Below are 12029 nucleotides of genomic sequence, written 5' to 3' on the forward strand. Positions count from 1 at the left end.
AGCAGATTCAGAAGGACGTACGTTGCAGTAAGTACTGGGAGATGAAGGATCTTGCACAGGATAGAGTACCATGGAGAGCTGCACAAACCAGTCTTAGGACTGAAGACCACAACAACAACAAATTCCTGACACTTAAATCTATACCCGATGTTACCAAATTTCTGATCTTCAGAAACGCTTTCCTTGCCATTGCCAGTCTACATTTTATATCCTCTCTACTTCGACCATCAACAGTTATTTTGCTCCCCAAATAGCAAAACTCCTTTACTACTTTAAGTGTCTCATTTCCTAATCTAATTCCCTCAGCATCAGCCGAGTTAAATCGACTACATTCCATTATCCTCGTTTTGCTTCTGGTGATGTTCATCTTTTATCCTCCTTTCAAGACACTGTCCATTCCGTTCAACTGCTTTTCCCGGTCCTTTGCTGTCTCTGACAGAATTACAATGTCATCGGCCAACCTCAAAGTTTTTATTTCTTCTCCGTGGATTTTAATTCATACTCCGAATTTTTCTTTTGTTTCCTTTACTGGTTGCTCAATATACAGATTGAATAATATCGGGGAGAGGCTACAACCCCGTCTCACTCCCTTCCCAACCACTGCTTCCCTTTCATGCCCCTCGACTCTTGTAACTGCCATCTGCTTTCTGTACAAATTGTAAATAGCCTTTCGCTCCCTGTATTTTACCCCTGCCACCTTCAGAATTCGAAAGAGAGTATTCCAGCCAACATTGTCAAAAGCTTTCTCTAAGTCTACGAATGCTAGAGACGTGGGTTTGCCTTTCCTTAATCTTTCTTCTTAGATACGTCGTAAGGTTAGTATTGCCTCACGTGTTCCAACATTTCTACGGAATCCAAACTGATCTTCCCCGAGGTCCGCTTCTACCCGTTTTTCCATTCGTCTGTAAAGAACCCGCGTTAGTATTTTGCAGCTGTGACTTATTAAACTGATAGTTCGGTAATTTTCACATCTGTCAACACCTGCTTTCTTTGGGATTGGAACTATTATATTCTTCTTGAAGTCTGAGGGCACTTCACCTGTCTCATACATCTTGCTCATCAGATGGTAGAGTTTTGTCAGGACTGGCTCTCCCAAGGCCGTCAGTGGTTCCAATGGAATGTTGTCTACTCCCGGGGCCTTGTTTCGACTCAGGTCTTTCAGTGCTCTGTCAAACTCTTCACGCAGTATCACATCTCCCATTTCATCTTCATCTACATCCTCTTCCATTTCCATAATATTGTCCTCAAGTACATCGCCCTTGTATAGACCCTCTACATACTCCTTCCACCTTTCTGCTTTCCCTTCGTCTAAGGACGAAAAAGTAGGGTGGGATAGGGTGGGACAAAACATGAGCTCGGACGTCTTGTGTCTGCATTGCCGGGGGTAGAGATTAGAGACTGCCCTTACGACCGATTCACGATGTTCACTTGTGAGACGAATACCCGACATCGGAATCCGCTATCGCCCTCCCATTCACTAGTTACGCCCTGACCAGTAAACGCCCGATTCTTTAAAGAGCCATACTGCCACTTCTTTCTTAGGGTATTTTAGTTCTGTCGTTGCAACTACAAGAAAATGCGTGTTTTTTCCACCAGACGCGTTTCGCTTTATTTAGGCAGAGCATCATCAGTTGTCTGTAATTAAAGATATTTACAATTTTACTGTTGGCACTACACACGCTGGCAGACGACGTTCACCGGGCATTCGCCATACCCACACCCTGCCATCGGATCGTCACATTGTGTACCGTGATTCGTCACTCCACAAAACGTTTTTCCACTGTTCAATCGTCCAACGCTTACGCTCGTTACACCAAGCGAGGTGTCGTTTGGCATTTACCGGTGTGATGTATGGTTTCTGAGCAGTCACTCGAGCATGAAATCCAAGTTTTCTCACGTCCCGCCTGTCATAGTACCTACAGTGGATCCTGATGCAGTCTGGAATTCCTGTGTGATGGTCTGGATAGATATCTGCCTATTACACATTACGACCCTCTTCAACTGTCGGGGGTCTCTGTCAGACAATAGACGAGGTCGGCCTGTATGCTTTTGTGTTGTATGTGTCCCTTCTCGTTTCCACTTGAGTATCACATCCGAAACAGTGGACCTAGTGATGTTTACGAGTGTGGTAATCTCATAAAGAGACGTATGACACAAGTCACACCCAGTCTCCTGACCACGTTCGACATCAGTGAGTTTTTGCTGAGCGCCCCATTCTGCTCTCTCACGATGTCTAATGACTAGTAAGGTCGCTGATATGGAGTACCTGGCAATAGGTGGCAGCACAATTCACTTAATATGAAAAACGTATGTTTAGGGCGGCCGTCGGGATAGTTTTGATCACATAGTGTATATACACTCATGCTCATAAATTAAGGATAATTGCAGAATGTGGTGCCACACAACGTGGCACTACACGAAACTGGCGCTAATAGCATAGGACGTAGGGAACACACATGACACAGATCTGTAAGTCCACAGTATTGGTGATAGGTTAAGTAAACCCTCCCGAAACACATGTGCTACAAAAGGTCACTGTTTCCTGCGCATGTACCCCGACATCAGTATGGGCTATGATCACCATGCACACGTACACAGGCCGCACAACGGGTTGGCATACTCTGGATCAGGTGGCCGAGCAGCTGCTGCGGTATAGCCTCCGATTCTTACACCAGTGCCTGTCGGAGCTCCAAAAGTGTCGTAGGGGTTTGAAGACGTGCGGCGACACGTCGACCGAGAGCATCCCAGACGTGCTCGATGGGGTTTAGGTCTGGAGGACAGGCAGCCCACTACATTCGCCTGATATCTTTTGTTTCAAGGTACTCCTCCACGATGGCAGCTCGGTGGGGCCGTGCGTTATCATACATCAGGAGGAAGGTGGGACCCACTGCACCTCTGAGAAGGCGGACATACTGGTGCAAAATGACGTCCTGATACACCTGACCTGTTACAGTTCCTCTGTCAAAGACATGCACGGGTGTACGTGCACCAATCATAATCCAACCCCACACCATCAAACCACGACCTCCATACAGGTCCCTTTCAAGGACATTAAGAAGCTGGTGTCTGGTTCCTGGTTCACGCCAGATGATAACCCGGCGAGAATCACTGTTTAGATTATACCTGGACGACTGTGAACATAAGCTGGGACCACTGTTCCAATGACCATGTACTGCGTTCTTGACACCAGGCTTTACGAGCTCTCCTGTGAATGTCGAATGCACCTTGCAGGTCTCCGGGCGAATAAACCGTGTCTGTTCAGTCGTCTGTAGACTGTGTGTCTGGAGACAACTGTTCCAGTGACCGCGGTAAGGTCTCGAGCAGGGCTACCTGCAGTACTCCGTGGCCGTCTGCGGGCACTGATGGTGAGATATCGGTCTTCTTGTGGTGTTGTACACTGTGGACGTCCCGTACTGTAGCGCCTGGACACGTTTCCTGTCTGCTGGAATCGTTGCCATAATGCTGAGATCACACTCTGTGGCACACGGAGGGCCCGTGCTACGACCTGCTGTGTTTGACCAGCCTCAAGTTTCCCTAGTATTCTACCCCTCATACCGCCATCAATATGTGTTCTTTGAGCCATTTTCAACACACAGTCACCATTAGGACGTCTGAAAACGTCTGCACACTTACTCGCTGAACCGTACTCTGACATGCACCAACACACCTCTGCGTATGTGGACTGCTGCCAGCGCCACCGCGCGACGACTGCAGGTCAAATGCACCGCATGGTCGTACGCCGAGGTGATTTAAACATGCTAACCGCTCACCAGAGCGTCGTTTCACCTTGTATCAGCACTATCCTTAATTTTTGAGCATGAGTGTAGTTTCTAAAAAATAATCCCGGTTTTTTTGGGTACCCCTCGTAGCATGACGTTGCTATCAAAGCGAGTGGCTTATTTCATTCGTTATGACGCTGTAGCTTTAGCCTATTTTCCTCTTCTGTTTAACTGTGCGCAGCATGAATATGTTCAAAAAAATGGCTCTGAACACTATGGGACTTAACTTCTGAGGTCATCAGTCCCCTAGATCTTAGAACTACTTAAACCTAACTAACCTACGGACAGCACACACATCCCTGCTCGAGGCAGGATTCGAACCTGCGACCGTAGCGGTCACGCGGTTCCAGACTGAAGCGCCATAGCCACTCCGGCCACTCCGGGCGGCTGAAGATGTTCGACGAACGAAACTGGTCGTAACATACTAAATGTGTAATAAGACAGATGAGGTCCTTTTTTTTTTATTAAGCATTAAAATTTTATGCGCCTCCTAAGATCAGTCTATAGGGAGGACCTGCTGTAGACCTGAACGCGACCGAGCACCGCCAGTGACATGAGACACGAGCCACTGGCTGTAAACGTCACATCTCGGCGACACTTATCATAATGCGATTCGGCAGTGGAAGACAATGGGGGGCTAAACAGCCGTGGGGCGTCGACAACATATGCGTGCCTGGGGCTGCGTGGATGGGGTGCGCGCTCTGGTCCGTCGGCATTCCTCCCGCACGCCACGGGACCGCTCTAGGGGCAGGGCTGCATCTCCGTATCCTCCCCACCCAGCGGCGCGCGCCTTGCCGTCGCTTCACAGCATTCTGCGGGACTCCCCGTTTCTCCTCCCTCTTCCGCCCGCCGCGGGGGATGGCTGAGCAGTGTGTGTGTCTGTGTGTGTGTGGGGGGGGGGGGGGGGGACTTTCTGCAGGCGAGAGCCTCGGGGCGCAAAGTCTCCTGCTAATTGCCTGGCTGGCTCCTGGCTGCCTGGCCCTGCCTGGCCAGAAATCCGTACGGCTGTACCGCGCCTACAACACTCCCACACTACGCAGTAGGACTTGAGATATCTTTAAAAATCCAGAATGAGATTTTCACTCTGCAGCGGAGTGTGCGCTGATATGAAACTTCCTGGCAGATTAAAACTGTGTGCCCGACCGAGACTCGAACTCGGGACCTTTGCCTTACGCGGGCAAGTGCTCTACCAACTGAGCTACCGAAGCACGACTCACGCCCGGTACTCACAGCCTTACTTCTGCCAGTACCTCGTCTCCTACCTTCCAAACTTTACAGAAGCTCTCCTGCGAACCTTGCAGAACTAGCGCTCCTGAAAGAAAGGATATTGCGGAGACATGGCTTAGCCACAGCCTGGGGGATGTTTCCAGAATGAGATTTTTCACTCTGCAGCGGAGTGTGCGCTGATATGAACTTCCTGGCAGATTAAAACTGTGTGCCCGACCGAGACTCGAACTCGGGATCTTTGCCTTTCGCGGGCAAGCGCTCTACAAACTGAGCTACCCAAGCACGACTCACGCCTGGTCCTCACAGCTTTGCTTCTGCCAGTACCTCGTCTCCTACCTTCCAAACTTTACAGAAGCTCTCTTGCGAACCTTGCAGAACTAGCAGTCCTGAAAGAAAGGATATTGCGGAGACATGGCTTAGCCACAGCCTGGGGGATGTTTCCAGAATGAGATTTTCACTCTGCAGCGGAGTGTGCGCTGATATGAAACTTCCTGGCAGATTAAAACTGTGTGCCCGACCGAGACTCGAACTCGCTACGCAGTAGGACTTGAGATATCTTTAAAAATATTTGGAATCAGACATATCGCCATTACCTCTCCATTACTTGTTCGATCTACCCATCTAATCCTCAGCATTTCTCTGCAGCATCATATTTCAGCATAATCTATTCTCCTCATCTTCCCCTTGCGTATTCTAGTCGTCTCCTTACTCGTTTCGATGCCATCCATGACTGTCGTTATCGATGAGCCATCTATATGCTGTGTCTATCCGTACACTGCCACACTCCTTACGAAAACACTTCCGAATACTTAAAAGTCATACCGGATTCTAATAAATTTCTCATTTTCATAGAAATGATTCTTTTTTTTTAATTATACACACCCTGCACTTTATATCGTGTCTACTTTCGCCACTGTCAGTTGTTTTCCTGTCGGAACACCAAAACTGATCTGTTACTATGAGGTGTGTTTTTTAAGTAAGTACCGTTTTGAAAAAAAGTCGTGCCAAGATATCTCAATAATTTTATTTTTACATGAAAACCTGTACCATAATCTACTTTTCTACATAATTTCCGTTAATATTGAGGCATTGGTCATAACGTTGTACCAGTTTTTGAATACCCTCCTCATACAAGCCTGCCGCCTGACTTGTTAACCACTGCATCACCACTCTTTTGACTTCGTCATCGTCACGAAGACGCTGACCGCCCAGGTGTTTCTTCAAGTGCGGGAACAGATGGTAGTCACTGGGCGCAAGATCGGGGCTGTACGGAGGATGATCTTGAGTTTCCCATCGAAAAGATGCGATCAAATCTTTGGTCTGATCCGCCACATGCGGACGGGCATTGTCTTGCAGCAAAACGATGCCCTTGTTCAACTTCCACGGACTGTTGCTTTGTTTCTCATGTGACATAGGCCACTCATGTTTCATCGCCCGTAACAATTTGGCTTAAGAAATCATCACCGTCGTTGTGGTACCGCTCAAGAAAAGTCAATGCACTGTCTAAACGTTTGGATTTGTGCACATCCGTCAACATTTTCGGTACCCAACGTGCGCACAATTTTGGGTAATTCAAGTGCTCGGTTACAATGCCATACAAAACACTATGAGAAACATTAGAAAAGTCATCCCGCAAGGAGGAAATCGTAAAGCGTCTGTTTTCTCTCACCTTATTGTCCACTTCCTGCACCAAACTTTCATTAACGACCGAAGGACGCCCACTCCGTTGTTCATCGTGCACATTTGTGCGGCCATCTTTAAATGCTCTCGCCCACTTTCTTACCATTCCATCACTCATAATGTTTTCTCCGTAAACTGCACAGATCTCACGATGAATATCGATCGCTTTTAGGCCTTTAGGACTAAGAAATCCTATAACAGCCCGTACTTCACAGACGGCGGGACTCACGATTATCGGAGGCATCTTAAACACTCAGTACACAACGTAAACAAGGAAGAATCACACTGTAATGGCGTCAGTGCGCTGCGGCCGCGGTGTGGCAAAACGGTAGTTACTTAAAAAACACGCCTCGTATTAGCGTCCATATTCTTATCTAATTCCCTCAGCCTCGGTTACATTTCATTACCACTCTTTTACTTTTCTTCATTTTAAAGTTATAATCTCTTTTCACAGCGCTATGAAGTCCATCCACTCGCTCTTCCAAATCCTTTACTGTCTCTTAACACAATTACAATGTCACTAGCGCAACTCAAAGTTTTCATCTTCTTCCTTAACCTTAATTCTGATTCCAAGTTTCTCCATCCTTCCCTAAACTCCAGGCTCAATGTACATCTTGAATAACAACGGGAAGACACCACAATCCTGCATCAGTCCGTCCTCATCTACAGCTTCCCTTTCACGTCGCCGGCCGGAGTGGCCGAGCGGTTAAAGGCGCTGCAGTCTGGAACCGCAAGACCGCTACGGTCGCAGGTTCGAATCCTGCCTCGGGCATGGATGTGTGTGATGTCCTTAGGTTAGTTAGGTTTAAGTAGTTCTAAGTTCTAGGGGACTTATGACCACAGCAGTTGAGTCCCATAGTGCTCAGAGCCATTTTGGACCTTTCACGTCCTCAAACTCTTCTAACTGCAGTCTGGTTGTAGATTACATCATACTACCGTTATTTTAGCCTCCTACTGTCAAGCGTAGTGAGGCCAAATTTGTCAAAAGCTAAGCTTCTCGTATTATGCACGGTATATCCCGCTAGAACACTGTACGAAATGCAGGAAGACCAACATAGCATTGATGATTGATGCAGACACCGGAGTTCACCCTCAACGTGAATGTCACGCACTGCGCATAAGAACGCCACAATATTCATTACTGCTCGAGTAGCAGACAAGTCACTGGAAACAGTAACAACCGTAAAATACGAGGGCGTCATGAAAAGTAATACATCCTAATTTTTTATTATGTTCTCAATATCGGCTGAGGTATTGCATGCCACGCGTATTACGCGGCCAAGTTTTCCGCTTCGCTGACTCAAGTTGCAAACCTCTGCCCTAAGAGGGCTCCGAATTGCAGCGTGTAACATGTCCGTGTGTAACGTATCTATGTTGGTGCGTGAGAAACAACGTGCTGTAATCGGGTTTCTAACCAGTCTAGTTTCTAATTGCAGAAAACGTTCGTCAACGCATGGTGCACTCTCTCAAAAATGGCTCTGAGCACCATGGGACTCAACTTCTGAGGTCATTAGTCCCCTAGAACTTAGAATTACTTAAACCTAACGAACCTAAGGACATCACAAACATCCATGCCCGAGGCAGGATTCGAACCTGCGACCGTAGCGGTCTTGCGGTTCCAGACTGCAGCGCCTTTAACCGCACGGCCACTTCGGCCGGCTGCACTCTCTCACTCAGCATGACAATGCGACAACACAACCGAACGGTAAGACATACACTATGTGATCAAAAGTATCCGGACACCCCCAAAATCATACGTTTTTCATATTAGGTGCACTGTGCTGCCACCTACTGCAAGGTACTCAATATCAGAGACCTCAGTAGTCATTAGACATCGTGAGAGAGCAGAATGGGGCGCTCCGCGGAACTGACGAATTTCGAACGTGGTTAGGTGATTGGGTGTCGCTTGTGTCATACGTCTTTACGCGAGATTTCCACGCTCCTAAACACCCCTTGGTCCACTGTTTCCGATGTGATAATGAAGTGGAAATGTGAAGGGACACGTACAGCACAAAAGCGTACAGACCGACCTCGTCTGTTGACTGACAGAGACCGCCGACAGTCGAAGAGGGTCGTAATGTGTAATATGCAGACATCTATCCAGACCATCACACAAGAAATCGAAACTGCATCAGGATCCACTGCAAGTACTATGACAGTTACGCGGCAGGTGAGAATACTTGGATTTCATGGTCAAGCAGCTGCTCATACGTCACATATCACGGCGGTAAATGCCAAACGACGCCACGCTTGGTGTAAGGAGCGCAAACATCTGACGACTGAACAGTGGAAAAACGTTGAGTGGAGTGACGAATCACGGTACACAATGTGGCGATTCGATGGCAGGGCGTGGGTGTGGCGAATGCCTGGTGAACGTCCTCTGCCAGCGCGTGTAGTGCCAACAGTAAAATTCGGAGGCGTTGGTGTTATGGTGTGGTCGTGTTTTTCATGGAGGGGACTTGCACCCCTTGTTGTTTTGCGTGGCACTATCACGGCACAGGCCTACGTTGTTGGTTTAAGCACCTTCTTGCTTCTCACTGTTGAAGAGTAATTCGGGGATGGCGATTGCATCCTTCAACACGATCGAGGATCTATTCATAATGCACGGCCTGTGGCGGGGTGGTTGTGACCTCCCCTTCTCTCTTTGCTCCGTTTCTTTCGCTGATCTTTCACCTTCTTTCTTCGTACCGCGGCTATATCTCAGGGTTTTCAATGCAGAAATGTAGTGATACGGGGTGACACGTGTGTGGTGGTTCACGATATCGTAGTGCTGTGAGGGAGCATCACTCGGGCCTCTGGTTTGAGAAGACTGACGACTGAAGTACGAACAAAAGAAAAAAACAGGTATGTGCTCTCTTTTCTTTTAAAACTGTAAATGTAGCTAGTACTATCTATCGTCCTACTGAAATGAATGAGCGCGATACCATTGATAAAGTTTCAACCTTGAAAGAAGTTTATTAATACCAGTTAGCTGAAATAAAAAAAACTCACCCAATCCAGAATACAGTTGGAGTAATTAGTTTCTGATGTGTATGTAGTGGTCATTGATACTTAATAGATCGTTTCAGTAATTCTATCACTGTCCGTTTATGAGTTGCTAAGCAACGTATCAACAAGCTGACTATGCAATGATTAGTATTTGTCGTATCCCGACAGTAAATCGCTTCTCGCTTGCTTTAAGCATCAAGACGATTACTATGCCACTTATATAAGTCTTTGCTAGTAATTATCAAGCTAATGTCCGTAAATTGAGGTTAATGTTACTGAATCCTACACGCGACGATAGCGCCCGATATCCAGCCGCGTATCTTAATCCGCGCGCCGATATTTGAGAATTCGAGCGCGATTTGTTTGCACCAAAGAAGGGCCGTGGTTTGCTAGAATAATTTTTAAATCAACTGCGGGTTGTACATTAACAATTCTATGCCCATTCACGAAAGTTACAGCAGATCTGCACTCGACGACTACTTAATCGCTCACACGAGCAACACGTGTAGTTCTTATAAAGAGAAAACATATCATGCACAATGCAACAAGGTGATTTGTTACGTCAAAACATATATATAAATATCTATCTCATTAAAACTCATTACCTATCAAATCGTGTACATAATTAAATTCTTTAATCTGCAAATAATCAATAAAATTTAGAAATGAATTATATGTATAAGAAAAAACTCAGATTGATATGACGTCATCATGGGTAACCACTTGCTTCGACTCCCCTACACTCACATGACGCAAAGTAGATCCGACTATATTGGACATACTCGTGTAATGCTACATAGTTACACGACAATAACATCCCTGTAATGGACTGGCCTGCACAGAATCCTGACGTGAATCCTATAGAAGACCTTTGGGATGTTTTGGAACGCCGACTTCGTGGCAGGTCTCACCGACCGACATCGATACCTCTCCTCAGTGCAGCACTCCGTGAAGAATGGGCTGCCATTCCCCAAGAAACCTTCCAGCACCTGACTGAACGTATGTCTGCGAGAGTGGAAGCTGTCCTCAAGGCTAAGGGTGGGCCAAAACCATACTGAATTCCAGCATTACCGATGGAGGGCGCCACAAACTTTTAAGTATTGTTCGGATACTTTTCACCATAAAGTGTATGCAACAATCAGTCGTTCTGGTTTCCCTGCCCGCAACGTCCTCCATGCAGTTCCGACTTGCCCCCATCCGATTTTCATGTGTTTCCAAAACTTAAAGAACACATTCGAGGACTTCACTATGGTAGTAGTGACGCGGTGCAAGCAGAGGTAAGGTCGCCGTTCCGTCAACAAAGTCAAACATTCAACAGTGACGTCACCAACAAACTGGTATCTCCTTGGGAGAAATGTGTTCGTCGCCAGAGTGACTTTGCTGAGAAATAAATATGTTAAGTTGAAGAATGAAGGTGTAGAATGTTAATTACGTTTGCTTTATTTAAAAAGCTTTGAGAGTTTTGACATAAAAAAATCGGAGGGACTACTTTGAGTGCGCTCTCATACACTACGACAGCTGCCCGGAGTGATCTGATGTAGAACGGCCTTCTCTAAATCCTCGCACAAACGAAAAAATGGCTGACATCGAAATAAGTGTCCAAGGAATAGAAAAGCAACTGGAATCACTCAATAGAGGAAAGTCCACTGGACCTGACGGGATACCAATTCGATTCTACACAGAGTACGCGAAAGAACTAGCCCCCCTTCTAACAGCCGTGTACCGCAAGTCTCTAGAGGAACGGAGGGTTCCAAATGATTGGAAAAGAGCACAGATAGTCCCAGTCTTCAAGAAGGGTCGTCGAGCAGATGCGCAAAACTATAGACCTATATCTCTTACGTCGATCTCTTGTAGAATTTTAGAACATGTTTTTTGCTCGCGTATCATGTCATTTCTGGAAACCCAGAATCTACTATGTAGGAATCAACATGGATTCCGGAAACAGCGATCGTGTGAGACCCAACTCGCCTTATTTGTTCATGAGACCCAGAAAATATTAGATACAGGCTCCCAGGTAGATGCTATTTTTCTTGACTTCCGGAAGGCGTTCGATACAGTTCCGCACTGTCGCCTGATAAACAAAGTAAGAGCCTACGGAATATCAGACCAGCTGTGTGGCTGGATTGAAGAGTTTTTAGCAAACAGAACACAGCATGTTGTTATCAATGGAGAGACGTCTACAGACGTTAAAGTAACCTCTGGCGTGCCACAGGGGAGTGTTATGGGACCATTGCTTTTCACAATATATATAAATGACTTAGTAGATAGTGTCGGAAGTTCCATGCGGCTTTTCGCGGATGATGCTGTAGTATACAGAGAAGTTGCTGCATTAGAAAATTGTAGCGAAATACAGGA

The 12029-nt window shown here is 46.6% G+C and overlaps 1 protein-coding gene and 1 non-coding gene across 2 annotated transcripts in view; both read right to left on the reverse strand.

Annotated features, from left to right (window-relative positions):
- LOC124718638 overlaps positions 1 to 12029 on the reverse strand; it is a 526059-nt gene that overhangs the window by 445601 nt on the left and 68429 nt on the right. The window lies entirely within an intron of this gene.
- On the reverse strand, positions 4914 to 4988 carry Trnat-cgu. The gene has a single exon. It is a non-coding gene; the product is annotated as a tRNA-Thr (tRNA).

This window comes from Schistocerca piceifrons, chromosome 10 (genome assembly GCF_021461385.2).
Source record: "Schistocerca piceifrons isolate TAMUIC-IGC-003096 chromosome 10, iqSchPice1.1, whole genome shotgun sequence".
In the NCBI taxonomy this organism is placed as follows: Eukaryota; Metazoa; Arthropoda; class Insecta; order Orthoptera; family Acrididae; genus Schistocerca; species Schistocerca piceifrons.